This window comes from Haliotis cracherodii, unplaced genomic scaffold, assembly GCF_022045235.1.
Source record: "Haliotis cracherodii isolate W230 unplaced genomic scaffold, xgHalCrac1.p SCAF_23, whole genome shotgun sequence".
Lineage (NCBI taxonomy): Eukaryota > Metazoa > Mollusca > Gastropoda > Lepetellida > Haliotidae > Haliotis > Haliotis cracherodii.
The window spans coordinates 12,717,501-12,743,558 of record NW_027266279.1 but is presented as its reverse complement, the minus strand read 5'-3'; the positions used below and the strand labels follow the sequence as shown (position 1 = coordinate 12,743,558).

General features: G+C 42.3%; 1 pseudogene; it reads left to right on the top strand.

Moving 5' to 3' along the window:
- Positions 1–1,060: 1,060 nt before the first annotated feature.
- LOC139471773 (uncharacterized) overlaps positions 1,061–26,058 on the top strand; it is a 33,424-nt pseudogene continuing 8,426 nt past the window's right edge.

Genomic DNA, 26,058 nt, shown 5'->3' with positions numbered 1-26,058 from the left:
CCCCAGTCGTAGTATCATGTCCATATAGGGACATTCATTACTATCCCGTGTTCTGCGATTAATGAATGGTCAAGTCATTAATTGCATGATTGCATCTGGTCAGTTGACCCTTTATTAACCTAATTGACCTGTGATGTCATGCATACATTTGCATATTAATGAGTTATTCTGCATATTAATGAGACACTGAGAGTCACGTGACCTTGATGACGTCAGGGCACCACCTAGGTGGTGCTCTAGTTATCCATAATTATCTACTATGGTTGGATTAATCAACAGCTGTTCCCCGATTGGCTGAAACATTTCACAGGGTTTGCAAGGCCAAGCAAAGAGAACCCATGCATGCTTATCCTCGACGGTCACAGCTCTCACAAGACACTCGAGGCTGGAACGTACGCCCGAGAAAATGCCATCACGATGATTGTGTTACCACCACATACCACGCATAAACTGCAACCATTAGATATGACCTTTTTTGGTCCAACTTTAATAATGAAGCAGATAAGTGGATGCTTATGAACCCGGCAACCAGAATATCATTCTTCGAAATGGCTCAGCTGTTTGGAGATGTGACCGAAAAACATCCAAAATGCTGAATGCCACAAATGGCTTCCAGTGCACTGGTATTTGGCCTTTTAATCCTGATGTTTTCACCAGCGATGATTTTGTAGCCGCTGAGGTTACAAATGAACCTCACTCAGTTGAAGTGGATCAGGTACAGACACCAGAGACACGAGTGGACCAGACGAAGATAATAAAAAAACAATTCTAAATTTTTTTGTCCATTTCTTAAAAAAAATATTGATCTTTTTAGAGTTACTTGAAAAATCGATCAACATTCCACTTCAAGCTTCTTCCCAGCTCGTGACACCTTCGTTACACTCTTGGTAACATTGCTGCCACCAGTGTGGGCGCAGCCATTACAAGAATCTTGAAATTTGCCTCGAACCCCAAATGAAGTAACGTTCATACTTTTGTTAATAATGTCTTGGTATAGAGAGCTCCGCGAACGGGCTATCGCTGTGAGGAGCTTGCAAGCTATTGGTGTCAGGGTGATTACTCTCATTCCTGAAGTTCTGGGGTTGCCGTGTGTTTTGGTCAAGTTGACAGTAACTGTTGTAAGTATAGAATGTTACCTTGATTGTGTTGTGTGTGTGGAGATGATCGTTTTGTCAGTTATATGGTGAAAGTCTAACGAATAACATCGTATCGCGGCATTTGTGATTTCCGATAGTTCAAGCGGGACACGCCTCTTAGCGGCTGTCTTTTAATGCAAATCAGTAACCACGAAGTGCTCACTTCGTAAACAATTTCAATTTCCTCGGAATGTTCCGTCTGCTGTAAGTAAGGAGTTATTAATAAGTTGATACATATTTCTGGCATCTGTTGTAATATTGCCTTACCCCCATCTATCAATGGCCAACTATATAACCCGCAGTTCCCCAAGTAAACTTTCTCTATCGACCTGAACTAGCCATCTGCATATTCATGGCGACTAATGAGGTAACGGAAGTTACGTAGTCCGCACATTTTTTCCCGCTCTGTGCCCAGAATCTATTGGGAGATCATAAGGGCCATAATGCCAAACTTAGAAATACGTTCTTCACTATTAACCAAAAGATAAATACATACTTTGGGCAAACTAGGAGTGCTTTTTATATATTTATTGTTGACTTTTAACATTTTTCCATTTTGTGACAAATTATTGTCATCCAATTTTTTTTAAACAATCTTAAAGGGGCACTGATCTAACGCCATTCCCCGGACTGGTTGTTGCCCTTGTTATTGTTTTTTCCCCCATGAGTACCTGGATGATACGCAACGCAACTGAGCGTGACCAGAGACTGGGCTACCGTCTGCAAGGACAGCTAAATAAACTTGGAGGCTGGAGGCAATATTTGTTTTACGCATTTTTGCATAAACACTGACTGGTTAACTGTGATCTATAAAGATTCGACAAAGGGCGCATGTTAAATAATTTCTTCAGCCTAAACAAACAGACAAAAAGAACAGCGGAGCTCATCGGAAGTCGTCATTTGGAAATACCCCAAATGGTTATAGTTTAATACTAAAAAAAGTATCCATGCAGTGAAAGCATTTTCGGATTTCGGATTGTGTAATACGATTACTACTCCCTTGTTGTCATACACGTTTTCTCGTATAACCCTACACTTGTGTATTTGTCGTCATTCACTTGATGTTCAGTTAATGAATTTATTACAGGTACAATTAGTGGTAGCACCACTTAGATTACCTGACAAAGGTTCTCATTTGGCATTTATTGTGTCTGGGGTAATTATTCAATCTAAATCCAGGTTTGAAGTGAGGTTATGTAATATGCACGTGGCAGCCCAGCAAGAGATGAATGATCAGTTGATTTACTTTTTTTTGTAAATCAACGGATCGTTCCTAGTCATCGAAGGATTAACAGAAAATACGTTGATTGATTAATCACTGTTATCTTGCACAGTGGATATGTCAAAAGTGAGTGTTTACATGTCTAGGTTTACTAAAACAAAGGGAATACACTCATATCATGGCGTGAAGTGCCGATGTAAAAACAACATACAATTTTTTCAAAGGGTTAACTGATAATACGTTGATTGGTTGCTCATTGTTATCAAACTCAATGGATTTTTTAGGAACCGTCGACGTAATGAAAGTAGTTGTCACGTGGCCTTTCTCAGCCGACCCTTGAGACTTGACACCCGAAACGATATATATCTTTTAGAATATTTGATAGTTACAGAGACACGTGACATCGAATAAGTTATTTTGTATAGCTGCAGACGAGTGGGATATTATTCCTTTGTGAGGATATTCACGGATACATTCCTCGAATAAGGAAGCTGCCTATTTATACACATAAATTTGGTAAGTTGTAATTATGGTATTTACATTTTGTTTTCCTTCATTTGAACCGATTCGTTCTTGTTTTTCTACGTCTTGGTTGGGAAATTCTTCAATGCGCGATAGACGTTGTTTTCACAGGTCATTTCCTTTGTAAGCGTGTATAGATTACCGTCAATTTGTAAAATGTGATTCTCTCAGGCAATTTTTAAAATGTGTAAATATTTCAGTCATTTTGACTAAAAAATCTGTCCAGATTGATTAAGACGATCAAAAGGGCCTACAAACATCACAACAGATTATTATGTAGGATTAGAAGCCAAACAACATAGAAATGTACTTTTCAACGTAACATTTTCAGTCTCTTGGTGATGACATTAAACATCAAAATGTTTGGAATTCGTTATCATAATAATACAGATGGAAATGTTTTTCAGTCACTTTGTAAAATAACTGAATATTTAGACGTTTAATAAATATGTTACACATTTTGACAGTAAAAAAATATACACACTATAAAAAAAGCAATGCTCAGGTGAAATATTTACTTTGTGTTGCGAGTCAAAATAGTGTAAACGAAAATCGCAAAATTACCAAGCAAGTGACTTATCAAAACTTCGTCACCATTACCGATGCTACCCACAAAGATGCCTACATTTCCTTATTATCTCGAAAACTGTATTTCATTTTGTTGATCAATGTGACCATACGCCCTTATTACTACCCATAAAAGTGACTAATGCGCTTACGAATGGCGCAACAGAGGTCGCGAGCTAGTCTAGATTTCTGCTCTACATCCGGGTACTCACTGGGAAAAAACAATAACAAAGGCAACAACCAGTCCCGGGGAATTGCGTTAGATCAGTGCCCCTTTAAAATATCATTTCTGATGTTTTGATGTTGACTTATAAAAATATTTTTCTCTTACTTTTCGGTAAATATGCATTGAATACCTATTGCTGATAACACATTTAGAATTTTACTTGTGCTGTCTTTGCACTTGTCTGGACAAATCACTGATGTCTGGCATGATCGTACCAAGTGGTTGGTAGAATTATGTCCTCTTTTTGTCCAATTCGGACCTCCATACACAACTTTTCTCTGTACCGCGATACGATGGAGTTCTCTCCCTTGTCAAACAGAGCGCGAGGCCCGGCTTTTACTCGGAGCTACTGATGTAAATAATGAACTTTTATCAGTAAAATATGCATTGTTTGATAACATGAATGATATCTGATACAGAGAACACGAATAAACATAAAGGTTAGTGAGTGCATTTTGTTCCGTTTAGCGTACATGACAAGTACCGCGATACCCCGAGGTTGCAGGCTATATACAGAATACTACACTCATTCTCGTTAGATACCATTTTTACGACACGAGTGGACTTTCTATGGTATCTGACCGAGCGAAAGCGAGGTCAGATACCATAGAAAGTTCACGAGTTTCGTAAAAATGGTATCTAACGAGAATGAGTGTGGTATTTTATTTATTACCCACGTTAAATATATATTTAAGTGTAAATACATAACAACTTTCGTTCGTTGACAGACCAAACTGAAACCGGTTGCAAAATCTGGTTGCGGTTGAATATTGATATATGACCAAATATGGGCATTGTTGACATGTTTATGCATACGCATTAACAACATGCGCCTGCTGTTCTGTTTGCAAACAAACCAGCACCGACGCTCAAGATCCTTTTGGAAGAAAGTCTTCAACTTATGGTAATTCAAGCGCCATGTTGTTAGTACGCAGGACACCAATAAGAAAATTTGAAATGTCACATTAGCGCCGCGCTTTGAATGTCGGACCAACAGTCACACGCATCACACTGCCGGGGTCCCGTCTGTGCAATCAAAATGGTTCGGTTTCCTTGATCTATCAGCTGAATTCATATCATGTCCGTACCATTTTGGAGGAGGGAAATCAGACTGTTCGCCAAAGACATTCATGTTAACTGTACCACTCTATACTGAAGACGTGAAAATCAACAAACTCAAATCTGCTTGCATGTCAGTGACAACTTCGAACGATCGAAGGGCAAGGTCGCCACCGGAATAAGAAAAGACAACCGCGATCCACTCACAGCGTTTTACGCTAGAGATAGGGAATGTTACTGTTCACATTTGGGATGTTTGGGGCCACAAAATCAGAAGTCAGGCACACTTCCACGGAGTTTTCGAATGATTTTTATCGGAACTGTGAACTTTAAGTGATCTGGTCGTGCTGTCGTGTTCGTTCATTCATGAACAACACCTACCGAAACAGCGCCATAAAATACGCTTCAAAGGGGACACCGATGGCACAACCGGATCATCCCAAGTAAGTTTAGATATCTGTCCAGATAGTTTAAACAGACTTCATTTCACCACGCTTATCCTTTTACGTTAAATATCAAATTGAAAGTTGCGAAAATGGTCGGGTGCGTCACGCTCAAGGGCCGCGCTCGATCGGCAGTCGTACATTGTAAATCGATTTATAGATCTAGCTCGATTATATGTCTGTAGGAGCTCTATGCATAACTTATATAGATTGCAAACCGAATTTGATGCGTGTGACTATCTTGTTTGGTTTATAAAGTGTTTGTAAATATCTCTCGTTCTCATGAATTTCTTCAGTTCTGCCTTGTAATCGCAAAATGAATGACGTCTCGCGATTTTTTATGAATGAAAAAAGTAGTCCCGGTGTGACAGAGGTCACGGTTATCCAATCAAAACGAATAAAACAAGGTCAACCTTGTACGACACACGTGTGACGTACGGATTTAGTATCTTACCACCTGTATCTTCACCACATGGGTAATAAAGACGTAAACGTCATTTTGAAAGCTGTCACTTACGGGAAAACCTGCATTCATGTTTTTGAATTAGGGCTGGGACGGGTAACTCGGGTACTCGGGTCGGGTGGTTCCTGAGTAGGACCTGGGTACCCACAGTACTACCCGGACTCGCGGTTAGTCACGTGATAGATATATTGTTTATAGCAAGAATTATCCATTACTTCCACGGTTTCACTATAAGTGACTAATGTCCGCATTTCTTTCTGACTATGCACGCATTCCTTCTGACTGTATAAGTTTGAATAGAGATAAAACTTCAGTCAACTTCAGTGTATGCATGACCAGATCGTTTTATTTTAGTATCTAAATACATTTGGCCAGGGCTACGGTCAAACTATCCCCAATCAGATAATTGTACCTATCTCTTGAGACCAACAGCGGGTACCCGGGTAGGGTCGGGGAATAGTGGGGTGGGTACCCGGGTAGTAAATTTGGACTTGTCCGAGCCCTATTATGAATGCACGTTTTTGTGCATTTATTGAATATAAATGCAAGTTTATAGGTTTGCCAACTTTAGTGTAACAAATTCATTTTGTACTTATTGCACTATTCATTGATATTACATGTATCATATCTATAAAGAATCTCACATTAGTTTATATGCATGTAGCAGGGTACCTTTATCATATTCTTATAAGGGTAACGCTATTTTTCAGGGCATTATCATTTGCAGAAGCCCGAGGTCTTCCATTAACTGCCCGACGAAGGAGGGCAGTTGAAAAGACCGAGGGATTCTGCAAATGCTAATGCCCTGAAAAATAGCGTTACCGTTATTATAGCTAAAATGGATGGAATTTGTTATCCAAAAGAAACAGCAATATCGGTTTTGAAACATTTATTGCAATCAACACGACTGTCACTGACCCACTTTTACAAATATGGAAACGTCATAGAACAAACCAGATGACGTCACTATTGAACGTGACGTCACCTATCCCTGTCCTATGACGTCACACAACAACGGGCGTGATAATGGCCCATCGTCAAGTAATATGAGGGCATTATCAAGTTACAGTGGCCCGCTCATTTCTGATAACATGCGGGCGGTTTAATGATAATTCTATCCATTTTAGCTATAATTCTAGTTATATCATTCATACATCATCATCATAATCATCTATACCGTATTCGACGTAATAAGCGCCCAGGGCGCTCTCAGAATTAGAAATAGGGGGCTCTTTTTAGAATAATATTTTGTCCAAAAAACCCCAGAGTTTCCGTGGTTTATGCTGACAGCCTGAAATGTTTATGTGCGACAGATATATTTTTCCAGAATTTAATTGCCCATAATTCAGGGTGCATATAACACACGAATGCGTATTATACGCGAATAAATAAGTATTGTGTACATTGATCAATCGGAAAGGGTGCTAATTGTTCACGATCCAATATATTAGCAAATATCGCCATGGGCGCTTATTAGAGCGGGGCGCTTATTACGTCGAATCATCTATATGTTCAATGTTTGTCTTGTCTACAGTTGAATGTCAGTCAATAACTCTTTAAACAACTCAACACCCTTATTTTCAGTCTCTGGGAAACTCTCACCAGATCTTCCCCTTCAACCTTCTGTCTATCTTTAGACATTTTTTCACATCTGTAGGGTTTCCCTCAGTCTATTTATATTTTGCATTAAGCACTTCATTTGATGCTTAATGCAATCTGTCTTCTAATTGGCCACCCTGGTCCTCTACAGGTAGCTTCATCCCATACCTGACTTCCTCCTCACTTCTTGTGCTGCTGTTGAGGAGGAAGGATATTTTCTTTTCTTCAGGTATGGAATGGCCCCTTTTCAATCTGTTTTCATCTGCTTCTGTTAGAAATTAATATCTATATTAGGGTGCTGAATTAAGTTGAATAATATATATAATATCATTTAAAGTAAAATTAAACTAGTAAATGGAATATTAATATTATAAAACTTGTTTGTAAAATAATTAACATGGTCCATTTTGGCCCATGTGCTTTTCAAGTGTCCTTATAACAGTAATTTAACATTTAAGTTAGTTTTACCATAGTTATAAAATGGCTTTTGTATTTATATATTTAAGATAAATAATACCTGTAAACTTGCAAATATATGACTTCATGTGCTGCTGTTGAGGGGGAAGGACATTTTCTTTTCTTCAGATAGTTCTTCAACAGTAGCCACCCCCATTATAATAAACACATTATCATCATCTGCCTGTGTCTGTGTTCTCCAACGGCCCGAGCCGGATCGTAACCACTACCCCAGCTACATGCACATGACGTCTCAAGGAACATGGGGGGTCCATTGTTTGAAATAGACAATGGCCCGTTGGCCCGAGGTCGACAGATTTGTTCTCAGTCTGATAGTATTAAATTTCAGCAGACCCTTACGGCCTGCAGTTTATTTTAAGCTGTAAACATGGTAAATGAACCATAACAGGGATTGCTTGCTGAAACAGGATCCAGCTTCAAAGTACCCCGCTCGTTTACTCTTTCAACATCGCAGCCCGGTGTTCCGCACACAATGTAGCCACGTCAAAATAATACATTAACCTACCTGTGATATATTCATTTATTAATTAAATCTATCACTTTTCACAAAGTCAGAAAATATCAACCGTATTCGATGTAATAAGCACTCCACTCTCTTAAGCGCCCACGGCGATATTTGCTAATTTATCATCCAAAACTGGCTCCCACAGGAGATATCGCTTGGATGAGATCAAGCGATATCTACACTGTAGATATCGCTGCAATGAAATTACATCACAATGCTTTGCAGACCATTGTGACGTCACTGGTTACCATGACATCACAATCAAATGACATCACTAATGGCTCTGCTACTGAAGCTGTTTGCAGTACTTTTTACACTGAAGACACTGCTAATTACTGTCTACAAATTGAAAAAGTTGAAAGAATGATGTTGGATGATAAATAAAATCTCAATCTCGTGTCTTTTGACATCAAATATATCAACACTCGTTGATAAAAGTGGAAAAATTCTCGGCAAGCCTCGAAATTTTTCCACTTTAATCAACTCGTGTTGATATATTTGATATCAAAAGACACTCGGGTGAGATTCTCTATATATTGGCTTGTGAACAATCCCAGTTAGCACCCCTTCTGATTGATCAATGTACACAAAACTTATTGATTCGCGTATAATACGCTCTTGTGTGTTATATGCACCCTTAATTATCGGCAATTAAATTCTGGAAACATATATCTGTCGTATATAAACATTTGAGGCTGTCAGCATAAACCTCGAAATTTATCCTTTAACTCTGTTTTTTTTTCACCAAAATAATTTTCTAATAAGAGCCCCCTATTTCTAATTTTGAGAGCGACCTGGGCGCTTATTACGTCGAATACGGTAATACATAAACCTACCTGTGATATATTCATTTATTAATTAAATCTTTCACTTTTCACAAAGTCAGAAAATATCTATTTCATTTCAAATTATATTTTATTAATAGGTTTTAAAATTATTTCCTGCAATGTTATTGATAAAAAATAATGAGGGATACATTCTTTGACAACGAGTCCATATCGAACATGTCAAAAAGCAATATAAAGACATTTCAATCAAGCATAAATAGAGTAAATAAAGTATTAAATAAACTTCTATCCACTAAGATCGCATGTTACAGCTACGAATATACTCTTGGCGAGGTTGCTGTAATATTGATGTTCAGAGCTTACAAACGATACCAAACATGAAATGAATCTTGGCACATGTTATTTATACAAAGCTTCAAAAATGGGAGGTATTTCACGGTAGTTTCTCATGTCAGTGAGGGGAAAGCTACTATTATCGGGAAATGTGTGATCATAGATGATACTTAAATTTTTTCTTATCATCATTTTCCGATTACTTTAACAATACAAAAAGAAATATTCAGGGTACAATGACAACAAGAATTTGCCACTAACGTGGCTATATCCCCCGCCCCTGGTACAGAATTCATGACATAATTAAATCAAAACAAACCCTAACCGAGGTGGAACTTGTCATGGAAATTGTAAAAAAAAGAAGAGTTTGTTGCCATGGAAACGTAAAAAAATAAAAAATTCTAAAATTTCTAAATAGCAATAGGCACCAAAAAGGTGAGTGGGTTGGGAATTTCAGGATAAGATCTTGTCGTTCATGCCTTGTGGGTGGATGGTTTTCAGATCAAATATCCATTTGAGTTCAATGAATTGGCGGGCGTCTAGCCGTGCTCTGAGCTGACTCAGGGTCTGTTTTGAGCTGTTGTATGATTTGATAGTGTAGGTCTCTGGTTGAGTGACCTACAGAGTTGAAGTGTTAAGCGACAGGTTTGTCCCTCTAATGGTTTGTGTCCGCAAAGTGTTCTTTGAGTCTGGCGCCGAAGTGGCGTTTGGTTTCGCCTACGTATTGTTTACCACATTTAGTGCAACTTAGCAAGTAGATTATGTTTCTGCTTTTGCAAGTGAAATGCGAATGGCATTTTTATGTCTTGCCTGTTGTGTGGCTGGTGAAGGTGTTGACCTGCTTCATATTTATGCAGATTTTGCATGATTGTTTGTGATAGCTGTCATCTAGGTTTGGCACAGTGCGGCCACTGATTTGTGGTCTAGGTGGTGGATATGTGATTGCCGCTTTCATGAGAATATCTCTGAGTGTGCGGTTCTTCCTATATGCCGTGATGTGCGGGACTCGGAAGGTGTCTTTGCAGGTGTCTGAACCTTGAAGTAGGTGCCAGGACCTTTTGATCATAGAGCTAACCTTGAGTGCAGTGGGGTTGTAATCTGGGATAAAGATCACTGGTTTAGTGTCTTTTGAGGGTGACTGTTTTTGTAATAAGAGGGACGTTCTCTCTTTAGCGTTAGCTTTCGTTTCTTTGTCCAAGAGAATTTTCTTGGGGTAACCTCTCCTTAGGTAGTACTTTAATAGATTTTTACTGTGGAACTCATATTGTGACTGCGAGCTGCATATCTTTTTGAGTCGGAGGAATTGGCTATACGGTCCTTTGACTTTGATGTGACGCGGTGTGGCAGGAGGTATATAGCAGATAAGAATGTGTATCTGTGGGTTTACAGTATAGGTCAAAGTCCAGTTTGTTGGTATCTTGGTTAAATATGACCCATGTTTGTAAGAAAGCCACTTTTTCCCTGGGAAATTCGGCCGTGAATTTAATGGTGGGATGTGATTGGTTCATTTCTTTGATGAAAGATTCTAACCTAGTGTAACCCAGAGTCCAAATGAGGAAAATGTCGTCTATAAATCTGACGTATAAGTTTGGGCTATCAGTGGTTTTTTTTAGAAGTTTTTCTTTCAGTTCTCCCATAAAAATGTTTGCATGTGATTGGGCCAGTTTGGTACCCATGGCTGTTCCTCCAGTTTGTACAAAGTGTACATTGTTAAAGACAAAATTGTTTTTGTATGGCACAAGTCTGAGTAAAGCTTGTAAGCAAGTAAGCTTGTGGGGCTATTGGACAAGTCAGGTTTGAAGCGCCTAATGGCCTGAGCTGCTGAACGGAGGCCTTCCGTGTTGAGTATATTGGTGTAAAGGGATGCAATAGGCACCAGTTAAGCATTCACCTGACAAACCTGCAAAGTTTCATAAAAAATATTGAACGGTTTATGAGTTATGCTCCAGACACGAACCCTACCCTCCATCTTGTTGCCCTGGAAACGTAAAAAATAAAAAATTCTAAAATTTCTAAATTGCAAAAGGCACCAGTTCAGCATGTACCTGACAAACCTGCAAAGTTTCATAAAAAATATTGAACGGTTTATGAGTTATGCTCCAGAAACGAACCCTACCCTTCATCTTGTTGCCCTGGAAACGTAAAAACTAAAAAATTCTAAAATTTCTAAATTGCAAAAGGCACCAGTTCAGCATGTACCTGACAGACCTGCAAAGTTTGATGAAAAAATATTGAACAGTTTATGAGTTATGCACCGGAAACAAGACGTGACGGACGGACGTATTGACGGATGGACGGAGCCCATTTCTATATCCCCCCCAACTTCATTGGGCGAGGGATAATAAGTTAGTGGATAGCTCTATTATGAAGTCTTAAAATTGCCGAAAATAGCTGTAATTTTTGCTCCTTGGTGCTTAATCTGGACGTGATGAAATTGTTAGCATAAATGTTCATTACCGTAAAAATGAATGATTTCCTTCAACTATCACCACAGAAACTCCTTGTTTGATATCAGTAAAGCTTCTGGTTGACTGGTTGTGTTTTGTAATTTATATTGCAAGACTATTTCTCCCTGCTTCAGCTAAAATGTGTGTTTGGGACTACAGTTTTTTCCCACTGGCCCTACAGTTTTTTAATTGTGCTGTCCCTTTAGTTTCAGACACTGGGGGTCGCAATTTCCTATCCAATTTTCAAGTGTATACGTTCTTTTGCCTTGCAGTTTAGACACTGGGTTCGGACTCGTAGGTTGAGATTAACAACTATTTGTTTGGACACATTGCATTCTATTTTCCATGTTCACAATCCTCGGCCCACTTGCTCAAAGCTATCTTCGTGCTTAGACTGTCGTAAGCCTTTGTTAAGGTATGGGAGTTATGATCTTCTTAGCGCTAAGATCGCTTTGTGCAAGTAGGTCCAGAAAAGGTGAGCTGCTCAGCCCATGACTGTGTTTTGTTTCTGTTTCCAGGTGCAGAGTAATGTTCTGTCTCCAACATGGGAGTCCGAGGCCTGTGGACATATTGTAAAGAAAATCTGTCTTCATGTGCAAAGCTGGTGGACCTCATTCGCGTTGCTCGTCAACGACATGGCATAGACATTCTTGTTGACCTTTGTGCCTTTCGAGTGTTCCTCAGCTGTAAAATCTTAAGGGCCCTGGCAAATGTCACAGACAATCCATACCTTCACATTTTAGGGGGTGAATATAGTGCAATTGATGCATATACGTCCAAATTGATATCAGATTTGAGAAGCCTTGGGATTGAACTCATATTCTTTGTGGATGGCTGCCAAGGAAGTTCACTGGAGGTTAATCTTCGAAAGACGCCGGTTTGGAAAGAAGATACGAGAATTGTGTTGAGGTTCAAAGAAATACCATTAGATTGTGTGCTGGGGACATTGGTCTGGATGAATTAACTTACATTTTAGGTTCACATTTGACCACCTTGCAATTTACAAGTACCCTTGAAGCCTGTGGCTGTAGAGTCCACGACGTGTCAGAGGAAGCAGATACTGTTATTGCCAAAACATTTGAGGCGATGGAAAATGCTTATGCTGTTTTGACCAATGACACTGACTTTTGCATCTTCAATGGATGCGTTAGCATATTCAATGACCTGTTTGATATGACCGATAGCCTCAAACCAGAGCCAGGAACAACTGTACCTGCAAACCCCAAAGAGCTTATATGTTTTGTGTTTAAATCTGAAGTGATTGGAAAGAGTCTTGGGGTATGTTGATGCATTTGCACTCTGTGCAAAAAGGCAAAAGTATCTGTGGTTACCGTATTCGACGTAATAAGTGCCCGCGCTCTAATAAGCGCCCACGGCGATACTTGCTAATATATTGGTTAGTGAACAATCTCAATTAGCACCCCTTCCGATTGATCAATGTACACAAGACTTATTTATTTGTGTATAATACGTGTGCTATATACATCCTTAATTATGGAAATTAAATTCTGGAAAAAATATATCTGTCGCATATAACCATTTCAGGCTGGCAGCATAAACCATGAAATTTACAAACTTTCAACTCTGTTGTTTTTCACCAAAATAACATTCTAATAAGAGCCCCCTAATTCTAATTTTGAGTGCACCCTGGGCGCTTATTATGTCGAATATGGTACATGAATTTATTGATGATTGAAAATTGATAACTAAATTTGATGATGTTGACTGTGGTTTTTCAACTGCTCATATTTTCTATCACTTTCAAACTGTTGTACCTGGGCAATGTAAATAAACAAGGTTTTCACAAGAACCTGCATTGCAGGGAACAATTTAAGTGCAGATATACAACAGTGCATTTTAAAAATTCAAAGAAAGGGAATGTTTTCAAGTGATCCCTGTTGCTTGCGCCTGTTTTCTCAGAACAGCTCAGGGGCATGCCTTGAGTGGATGCTGTGTGTGTTTTCTCATTACCAGCTCAGGGGCATGCCTTGAGTGGATGCTGTGTGTGTTTTCTCATTATCAGCTCAGGGGCATGCCTTGAGTGGATGCTGTGTGTGTTTTCTCATTACCAGCTCAGGGGCATGCCTTGAGTGGATGCTGTGTGTGTTTTCTCATTACCAGCTCGGGGGCATGCCTTGAGTGGATGCTGTGTGTGTTTTCTCATTACCAGCTCAGGGGCATGCCTTGAGTGGATGCTGTGTGTGTTTTCTCATTACCAGCTCAGGGGCATGCCTTGAGTGGATGCTGTGTGTGTTTTCTCATTACCAGCTCAGGGGCATGCCTTGAGTGGATGCTGTGTGTGTTTTCTCAGAACAGCTCGGGGGCATGCCTTGAGTGGATGCTGTGTGTGTTTTCTCATTACCAGCTCAGGGGCATGCCTTGAGTGGATGCTGTGTGTGATTTCTCATTACCAGCTCAGGTCCATGAAAATAATGAGTCCTGCCTTATAGTAATTGTACCAGATTAACAGTACACTTGTCTGACATATCTTTTTCATTTATGGGTGTCTCTGAATTACTAATAATTGGTTCAAAGACCTTGTGCCATTCAATTAAGCTAAACACATTAACATTCCTTATCTGGTAAGGGGGCACGGGTGGCCCAGTCGTCTAAGGCGCCGCGATTCGCTGTGCAGAGTTGCGTCCTTTGGGCATGCCAGAAACCTATGATTGTTGGTTCGAATCCCGGGGTTCGCCCCGATTATGTTTCTAGGTTTGTCAGCACCATACCCGTGCTCGTTGGTTTCACCGAAGTGGTAAACGTCTGAGACCTGCATCACTTCGGGCTTTCCTCCCACATTAAGCTGACACACCACGATATAACTGGAATACTGTTAAAAGCAGCGTTAAACCATACTCACTCACTGACTATTTACAATATACTGTAAGTGTCAGTTTCTTCTTCAAAGTGACCTGTAATGGGATATCCTCGGTTTATTGTTGAGCAAAGTTTATCTCTGCAGCTTTGTGATATGTAGCTACCAGCCGACTCGTCTCAAAATACGGGCTGTGTACTCGTGGGCAGTCTCATGACCACGGAGTTGGCTGATCACTGTGTCGGATTAACGAGACTGATTAATGAGTGATTTCAGTAATTCGTTGCAAATTAGGTGTGTTGGAGTTGGAGTGCGAGACTGTCGGATTAACAGGTCTAAATAGTACTGATTTAATTGGTTTCCATCATTAGTGTCGGATAAAGCCAATTGTCAGATTAACGAGTGTTGGTTTAGCGAAACTTGACTGTAATGGGGAAAAATGAATCCTGTAATAATGTATAGTCTGACTAGATTCTACATACGCAAAATTTAATTACATTTCAAACAAAAATGTGAGGCAGCTATTGCAGCTGTAATGGAAATCTGATTCAAACCTCTTGGAACAAATTGGGTCCCCTTCAGTCGAGTTGGAACAAGCCTGTTAAATTTGAGGGTCACTGCATCATTTGTTTCTGAGGAGATGTGTATAGTGCACAGAAATGAATTTTAAAATTTATCTTGGGCATGTTCCAAAAGGTCAAATCAAGGTCAAAATATAAAATATTGCAAGAAATGGAACATGTTGAGATCCACTACTAATTTAACATACGGTATTCGACGTAATAAGCGCCCCGCTCTAATAAGCGCCCCTGGCGATATTTGCTAATATTTTTGCTAGTGAACAAACCCAATTAGAACCCTTCTGATTGATCAATGTACACAAGACTTATTTATTTGCGTATTATACGCACTCGTGTGCTATATGCACCCTTAATTATGGAAAATTCTGGAAAAATATATCTGCCAGAAACCTATGATTGTGGGCTACCAAACCAGCATGCATGGTATCTTGGTGGGCTAACACTACCAAACCAGCATGCATGGTATCACAGTGAGTTAACACTACCAAACCAGCATGCACGGTATCTCAGTGAGCTAACATTACCAAACCAGCATGCTTGGTATCACAGTGAGTTAACACTACCAAACCAGCATGCACGGTATCTCAGTGAGCTAACATTACCAAACCAGCATGCATGGTATCACAGTGAGTTAACACTACCAAACCAGCATGCACGGTATCTCGGTGAGCTAACACTACCAAACCAGCATGCATGGTATCTCAGTGAGCCAACACTACCAAACCAGCATGCACGGTATCTCAGTGGGCTAACACTACCAAACCAGCATGCATGGTATCACAGTGAGCTAACACTACCAAACCAGCATGCATGGTATCTCGGTGAGCTAACACTACCAAACCAGCATGCATGGTATCACAGTGAGCTAACACTACCAAACCAGCATGCTCGGTATCTCGGTGAGCTAACACTACCAAACCACCAAGCACGGTATCTCAGTGGGCTAACACTACCAAACCAGCATGCATGGTATCTCAGTGGGCTAACACTACCAAACCAGCATGCACGGTATCTCAGTGGGCTAACACTACCAAACCAGCATGCACGGTATCTCAGTGAGCTAACACTACCAAACCAGCATGCACGGTATCTCAGTGGGCTAACACTACCAAACCAGCATGCATGGTATCTCAGTGAGCTAATACTACCAAACCAGCATGCATGGTATCACAGTGAGCTAACACTACCAAACCAGCATGCATGGTATCTCAATGAGCTAATACTACCAAACCAGCATGCATGGTATCTCGGTGAGCTAACACTACCAAACCAGCATGCATGGTATCTCGGTCAGCTAACACTACCAAACCAGCATGCATGGTATCTCGGTGAGCTAACACTACCAAACCAGCATGCACGGTATCTCAGTGGGCTAACACTACCAAACCAGCATGCTCGGTATCTCGGTGAGCTAACACTACCAAACCAGCATGCATGGTATCTCAGTGGGCTAACACTACCAAACCAGCATGCATGGTATCACAGTGAGCTAACACTACCAAACCAGCATGCATGGTATCTCAGTGGGCTAACACTACCAAACCAGCATGCATGGTATCTCAGTGGGCTAACACTACCAAACCAGCATGCATGGTATCTCAGTGGGCTAACACTACCAAACCAGCATGCATGGTATCTCAGTGGGCTAACACTACCAAACCAGCATGCACGGTATCTCAGTGAGCTAACACTACCAAACCAGCATGCACGGTATCTCAGTGGGCTAACACTACCAAACCAGCATGCATGGTATCTCAGTGAGCTAATACTACCAAACCAGCATGCATGGTATCACAGTGAGCTAACACTACCAAACCAGCATGCATGGTATCTCAGTGAGCTAATACTACCAAACCAGCATGCATGGTATCTCGGTGAGCTAACACTACCAAACCAGCATGCATGGTATCACAGTGAGCTAACACTACCAAACCAGCATGCACGGTATCTCAGTGGGCTAACACTACCAAACCAGCATGCTCGGTATCTCGGTGAGCTAACACTACCAAACCAGCATGCATGGTATCTCAGTGGGCTAACACTACCAAACCAGCATGCATGGTATCACAGTGAGCTAACACTACCAAACCAGCATGCATGGTATCTCAGTGGGCTAACACTACCAAACCAGCATGCATGGTATCTCAGTGAGCTAATACTACCAAACCAGCATGCATGGTATCACAGTGGGCTAACACTACCAAACCAGCATGCACGGTATCTCAGTGGGCTAACACTACCAAACCAGCATGCTCGGTATCTCGGTGGGGGCTAACACTACCAAACCAGCATGCATGGTATCTCAGTGGGCTAACACTACCAAACCAGCATGCTCGGTATCTCGGTGGGGGCTAACACTACCAAACCAGCATGCATGGTATCACAGTGAGCTAACACTACCAAACCAGCATGCTCGGTATATCAGTGAGCTAACACTACCAAACCAGCATGCATGGTATCACAGTGAGCTAACACTACCAAACCAGCATGCTCGGTATATCAGTGAGCTAACACTACCAAACCAGCATGCATGGTATCACAGTGAGCTAACACTACCAAACCAGCATGCTTGGTATCTCAGTGGGCTAACACTACCAAACCAGCATGCTCGGTATATCAGTGAGCTAACACTACCAAACCAGCATGCTCGGTATATCAGTGGGCTAACACTACCAAACCAGCATGCTCGGTATATCAGTGAGCTAACACTACCAAACCAGCATGCATGGTATCACAGTGAGCTAACACTACCAAACCAGCATGCATGGTATCTCAGTGGGCTAACACTACCAAACCAGCATGCTCGGTATATCAGTGAGCTAACACTACCAAACCAGCATGCATGGTATCTCGGTGAGCTAACACTACCAAACCAGCATGCTTGGTATCACAGTGAGCTAACACTACCAAACCAGCATGCATGGTATCTCAGTGGGCTAACACTACCAAACCAGCATGCACGGTATCTCAGTGGGCTAACACTACCAAACCAGCATGCTCGGTATCTCAGTGAGCTAACACTACCAAACCAGCATGCATGGTATCTCAGTTAGCTAACACTACCAAACCAGCATGCTCGGTATCTCAGTGAGCTAACACTACCAAACCAGCATGCATGGTATCACAGTGAGCTAACACTACCAAACCAGCATGCATGGTATCTCAGTGGGGGCTAACACTACCAAACCAGCATGCTCGGTATCTCAGTGAGCTAACACTACCAAACCAGCATGCTCGGTATCTCAGTGGGCTACCACTACCAAACCAGCATGCTCGGTATCTCAGTGAGCTAACACTACCAAACCAGCATGCATGGTATCTCAGTGAGCTAACACTACCAAACCAGCATGCTCAGTATCTCAGTGAGCTAACACTACCAAACCAGCATGCATGGTATCACAGTGGGCTAACACTACCAAACCAGCATGCACGGTATCTCAGTGGGGGCTAACACTACCAAACCAGCATGCTCGGTATATCAGTGGGCTAACACTACCAAACCAGCATGCTCGGTATATCAGTGAGCTAACACTACCAAACCAGCATGCATGGTATCACAGTGAGCTAACACTACCAAACCAGCATGCATGGTATCTCAGTGGGCTAACACTACCAAACCAGCATGCTCGGTATATCAGTGAGCTAACACTACCAAACCAGCATGCATGGTATCTCGGTGAGCTAACACTACCAAACCAGCATGCTTGGTATCACAGTGAGCTAACACTACCAAACCAGCATGCATGGTATCTCAGTGGGCTAACACTACCAAACCAGCATGCACGGTATCTCAGTGGGCTAACACTACCAAACCAGCATGCTCGGTATCTCAGTGAGCTAACACTACCAAACCAGCATGCATGGTATCTCAGTTAGCTAACACTACCAAACCAGCATGCTCGGTATCTCAGTGAGCTAACACTACCAAACCAGCATGCATGGTATCACAGTGAGCTAACACTACCAAACCAGCATGCATGGTATCTCAGTGGGGGCTAACACTACCAAACCAGCATGCTCGGTATCTCAGTGAGCTAACACTACCAAACCAGCATGCTCGGTATCTCAGTGGGCTACCACTACCAAACCAGCATGCTCGGTATCTCAGTGAGCTAACACTACCAAACCAGCATGCATGGTATCTCAGTTAGCTAACACTACCAAACCAGCATGCTCGGTATCTCAGTGAGCTAACACTACCAAACCAGCATGCATGGTATCACAGTGGGCTAACACTACCAAACCAGCATGCACGGTATCTCAGTGGGGGCTAACACTACCAAACCAGCATGCTCGGTATCTCAGTGAGCTAACACTACCAAACCAGCATGCACGGTATCACAGTGAGCTACCACTACCAAACCAGCATGCACGGTATCTCAGTGAGCTACCACTACCAAACCAGCATGCTCGGTATCTCAGTGAGCTACCACTACCAAACCAGCATGCATGGTATCACAGTGAGCTAACACTACCAAACCAGCATGCACGGTATCTCAGTGAGCTAACACTACCAAACCAGCATGCTCGGTATATCAGTGAGCTAACACTACCAAACCAGCATGCACGGTATCTCAGTGAGCTAACACTACCAAACCAGCATGCTCGGTATCTCAGTGGGCTAACACTACCAAACCAGCATGCATGGTATCACAGTGAGCTAACACTACCAAACCAGCATGCATGGTATCACAGTGAGCTACCACTACCAAACCAGCATGCATGGTATCACAGTGAGTTAACACTACCAAACCAGCATGCATGGTATCTCAGTGAGCTAACACTACCAAACCAGCATGCACGGTATCTCAGTGAGCTAACACTACCAAACCAGCATGCTCGGTATATCAGTGAGCTAACACTACCAAACCAGCATGCACGGTATCTCAGTGAGCTAACACTACCAAACCAGCATGCATGGTATCTCGGTCAGCTAACACTACCAAACCAGCATGCATGGTATCACAGTGAGCTAACACTACCAAACCAGCATGCTCGGTATCTCAGTGAGCTAACACTACCAAACCAGCATGCATGGTATCACAGTGAGCTAACACTACCAAACCAGCATGCATGGTATCACAGTGAGCTAACACTACCAAACCAGCATGCATGGTATCACAGTGAGCTACCACTACCAAACCAGCATGCATGGTATCACAGTGAGCTACCACTACCAAACCAGCATGCTCGGTATCACAGTGAGCTACCACTACCAAACCAGCATGCATGGTATCACAGTGAGCTACCACTACCAAACCAGCATGCTCGGTATCACAGTGAGCTACCACTACCAAACCAGCATGCACGGTATCACAGTGAGCTACCACTACCAAACCAGCATGCATGGTATCTCAGTGAGCTAACACTACCAAACCAGCATGCATGGTATCTCAGTGGGCTAACACTACCAAACCAGCATGCACGGTATCACAGTGGGGGCTAACACTACCAAACCAGCATGCACGGTATCACAGTGAGCTAACACTACCAAACCAGCATGCTCGGTATCTCGGTGAGCTAACACTACCAAACCAGCATGCATGGTATCTCAGTGAGCTAACACTACCAAACCAGCATGCATGGTATCTCAGTGGGCTAACACTACCAAACCAGCATGCACGGTATCACAGTGAGCTAACACTACCAAACCAGCATGCACGGTATCACAGTGAGCTAACACTACCAAACCAGCATGCATGGTATCTCAGTGGGGGCTAACACTACCAAACCAGCATGCATGGTATCTCGGTGAGCTAACACTACCAAACCAGCATGCTCGGTATCTCAGTGAGCTAACACTACCAAACCAGCATGCACGGTATCTCAGTGAGCTAACACTACCAAACCAGCATGCTCGGTATCACAGTGAGCTACCACTACCAAACCAGCATGCATGGTATCACAGTGAGCTAACATTACCAAACCAGCATGCATGGTATCACAGTGAGCTAACACTACCAAACCAGCATGCACGGTATCACAGTGAGCTAACACTACCAAACCAGCATGCACGGTATCACAGTGAGCTAACACTACCAAACCAGCATGCTCGGTATCTCGGTGAGCTAACACTACCAAACCAGCATGCATGGTATCACGGTGAGCTAACACTACCAAACCAGCATACGTTCGGACAAGTACATGCAGCCACACACAGAAACATGTGCATGCAGGTAGCTACGTAAGTTCAATATCTTGAATGTGATGTCACCTTTTCCCACCTCGATCAGTTTCAGCATCATTCGCAGCTTATAGAACTCAGCATCATCGCCGGTAATGACAACACTGGGCGATTTATGAGGGAGTTTCGCTACCTGCTTTCCTTGAGGGGTAGATTTTCAATGCAGAAGGCAGCCAATTGGGTGAAGGAATATGGACGAGTCGAAAACCATCCTGCATTAGCCAAAAAATTGGTTTGTATTAATAGTATTAGGGGTTGTAACAATTGATCAAACTACTGATGCCTTGAAATTGACAAATGATCAATTGCAAAACATCTGTATCAAGTTAAAATATCAAGTTATCATTGATAGGACGCAATATTATTGCAGGTATTGTTAGATGACTGTTTATAAACAAGATATCTACCATCATCCTCACCAGGGGCGGTCGGGTAGCTTAGTGGTTAAAGCCTTCGCTCGTCACGCCGAAGACCCGGGTTTGAATCCCGTACAATGTGTGTCCACAGCCGTGATATTGCTGGAATATTGCTAAAAGCGGCGTAAAACCAAACTCACTCACTCACTCACTCACTCATCCTCACCAGTAATTAGAAACTGCTCATGACTTATTTTGCATACTCAGCTATAATTAATTCTGTGCCTTCTCATCTTCAAAATGTAAGCATCAGCAATCATATCATTATTGACATTATGTCAAATATATATCTAGAAAATCTGTTTTGCGAAGGCAAAGTAACTCAACATGTTATCCAATTCTATTGAAATAATGGTACAGCTATTGCAATACTATAGTACATTGTTCCCTCGCTATTGCGCCCTCTAATATAGCCCTAACATGTTATAGCGTTATACCCCTAAGTTTTTGCGCGATATGCCAAGGAGAGGCACGGGCACCCACAGTTTGGTGGCCCGTGCCTGTAATAAAAACACAAGATGAGATTGGATTAAATGGATTCCAATTTAATACTCGTGCTTAAGTCTACCTGCTTTTCAACGGGAACCTTTCTGGGTTTTTCCTGCTTCTCAGTGGGAACCTTGTCTTTCCCGACTCTTCAGCAGCGGAATTGTAAAATAACTTGCGTTGGGCAACCAATTGCCACGTATATGGGCCCAGCGGAAGTTGTCGTCATGTCAGCAGTAGTTGCATGTTGTATGTATGTTTGTTGGTTAACGCCCCACTCAGCAATATTCAAAATATATGACGGGGGTCTTTAAATAATCGAGTCAGGACCAGACAATATAGTGATTGATATTATGAGCATCGATCCACGCTATTGGGATACAATGATATGCATCAACCAAGTCAGCAAGCCTGACCACCAGATCCTGTTAGTCGCCTCTTTTACAGCAAGCATGGGTTGCTGAAGAACTATTCTACCCCGAAATCTTCACCTTAGGTTCTATTATGAGTGCAAGCTGGTTCAGCCTGGTGCAACATGGTTGTAATGTCACCCTACACCAGGTGCAAGCTGTTTCTAGTTTTTAAATTGAGCTCTGTAAACTGTTTGTCACGAAATAGCTTTTGAAAATATAGTGTGGGTGGGCAGTGCTTTTTTTTGTTTTTTTTGTTGTTGTTTGGTTGTTCAAACTAGTATGTAACAAAGTAAACAGTTGTATACAATCAGGCTGGGAAAGGGCCTCCCTACATAAATGTATTCCTTGATGAGTAAAATACTGGAATACAGATTTAAGATATTTAAGGATTTTTTAATTTAAAATAAAAAATGGAAATATAAATTAAATGTGCGGTGAACTTTATGATGATAAACCAAGAGAACCAAGACTATTATTTTTTAGCCTAACTTTTATTATGCAGGATCAATATCCAGCCTTCCGCCAAGCTGTAGAAGACTCCAGACTGTTCTACTTATTGCAATGTTGCGAGCCTGACGGAGACAAGGGTGAAGTTTATTCCTTGCTGAATGATGGTATTCTAAGGGGAAGCTTACCAAGTGAACTGCTAGCTATCCACAACCGTGTGTTCTGGCATGGTGTTTCCATAGAGCAGCCGTCGTTGTGTGGCCACACGGCGGACACCGCCCTCACGGAGCTGAGGCGGAGGATCTACAGGATGGTGCTTCCCAAAAACGTTGACACAGTTGACGAATTTGGACTTAACTCGTGGGGAGACATATGTGAATGTATCAGTGTTAGTAGAATTCAAAATTTATGTTTTTCAAAATGATACAAAATCTCACGATGACTGTTTCAAAACAGGCAGCTTTTTTTTTATCTTTTTGTTAAAAAAATGTCAAATGATAGAGTTCAGTTCATTTTGCAAAACCCAAATCATTCAGTATGATTATGACTCCACTGATAATTAAAAATACAACGCCAATTCTACAAGAGTTCATGCTACAACTGAACCAAGGTTCAACTTGAAACAACCAGAAATATTTTGGTCAACAATATGATTGTGACTAAGCAGATGGTTTATTGATACGATAAATGCTTCAAAAGATAACTGCAACAAAATTGCAGATATCGAGTTAGGAGTTGGCCAAAAGTAGAGTGAGGTTGGCTTAACACTGCTTCAAACAGCAGTTCAGATGTATCACGGGGGGCATTGGTGGCCGAGTCGTCTAAGGCGCCGCGATTCGCTGTGCAGAGTTGCGTCCCTTGGGCACGCCAGAAACCTATGATTGTGGGTTCGTATCCCGGTTCGCCCCGATTATGTTTCTAGGTTTTTCAGCACCATACCCGTGCTCGTGGGTTTCACCGAAGTGGTAAACGTCTGAGACCTGCATCACTTCGGGCTTTCCTCCCACGTTAAGCTGACATGCTGCGATATAACTGGAATACTGTTAAAAGCGGCGTTAATCCCAACTCACACTCACTCACTCACTCACTCACTCACTCACTCACTCACCTCAACTCAACTCAACTCAACTCAACTCACTCACTCACTCACTCACTCACTCACTCACTCACTCACTCACTCACTCACTCACTCACTCACTCACTCACTCACTCACTCACTCACTCACTCACTCACTCACTCACTCAGATGTATCATGACATGTCAGGGTATTACTGCAGTAAAACACACTTACCACTTTGGTGTATTGAACAAAGTGTAATCAGAGGATATGATTGACCCAAGAAGATTTTTCCCCGTTAATGAATCTGTTTATGTTTGATACAACCCAATTGTTTTTAACCATCTTCAAACAAAGGGGCAGGCATAACATTTTTGTCCAGGCTTTGGGTAAGCGGACAAACTATTGTTATATACACTAAGATCAATGGACCCGTGAAGATTCCGGGGTAGAATAGGTCTTCAGCAACCCATGCTTGCCGTAAAAGGCAAAAACTGGGATCGGGTGGTCGGGCTCGCTGACTTGGTTGATGCATGTCATCGATCCCAAATGCGTGGATTGATGCTCATGATATCAATCACTTGATTGTCTGGTCCAGACTCAATTATTTACAGACCGCCGTCATATAGCTGGAATATTGCTGAGTGCGACGTTAAACAACAAACCAACCAACCAAGATCAATGGTTAAGTTAAGATATCGAATACATGTTTGAAAGGTTTGTGTCTGATTTAGGATTAAACAGACTCCCAGAAGGGCCCAGCACACAGAATGTTTGTGTTCATCTATATTTTAATTTATGAATGAAACCTTTATTTTACAGGTCAAAGCTATTAATGATGAGAGAGTTCCACACATCTGTAGTATACAACAAGATGCAATACATGAAAACCTCCTTCATTTTGAATGGATGATAACTCACTTGGAGGGTGGCGGTAGGTTTTACACTCATAATGAGATTTCATTGTATGAAAACTTCTATCCAGTTACACCACCAATTCACTCCTCATACCCATAACACGACCCTACACTGATACCAGCGCCTACACAACCACAGACATGAACATCACCACCCCCATACACTGATACCAGCGCCCACACAACCACAGACATGACCATCCCCACCCCCCAACACTGATACCAGCGCCCACACAACCACAGACATGACCATCCCCACCCCCCAACACTGATACCAGCGCCCACACAACCACAGACATGACCATCCCCACCCCCCAACACTGATACCAGCGCCCACACAACCACAGACATGACCATCACCACCCCCCAACACTGATACCAGCGCCCACACAACCACAGACATGACCATCACCACCCCCCAACACTGATACCAGCGCCCACACAACCACAGACATGACCATCACCAGCCCCCAACACTGATACCAGCACCCACACAACCACAGACATGACCATCCCCACCCCCATCACTGATACCAGCACCCACACAACCACAGACATGACCATCACCACCCCCCAACACTGATACCAGCGCCCACACAACCACAGACATGACCATCACTCCCCCCAACACTGATACCAGCGCCCACACAACCACAGACATGACCATCACCCCCCCCCCCAACACTGATACCAGCGCCCACACAACCACAGACATGACCATCACCACCCCCCATCACTGATACCAGCGCCCACACAACCACAGACATGACCATCACCACCCCCCAACACTGATACCAGCGCCCACACAACCACAGACATGACCATCACCACCCCCCAACACTGATACCAGCACCCACACAACCACAGACATGACCATCACCACCCCCCAACACTGATACCAGCACCCACACAACCACAGACATGACCATCCCCACCCCCATCACTGATACCAGC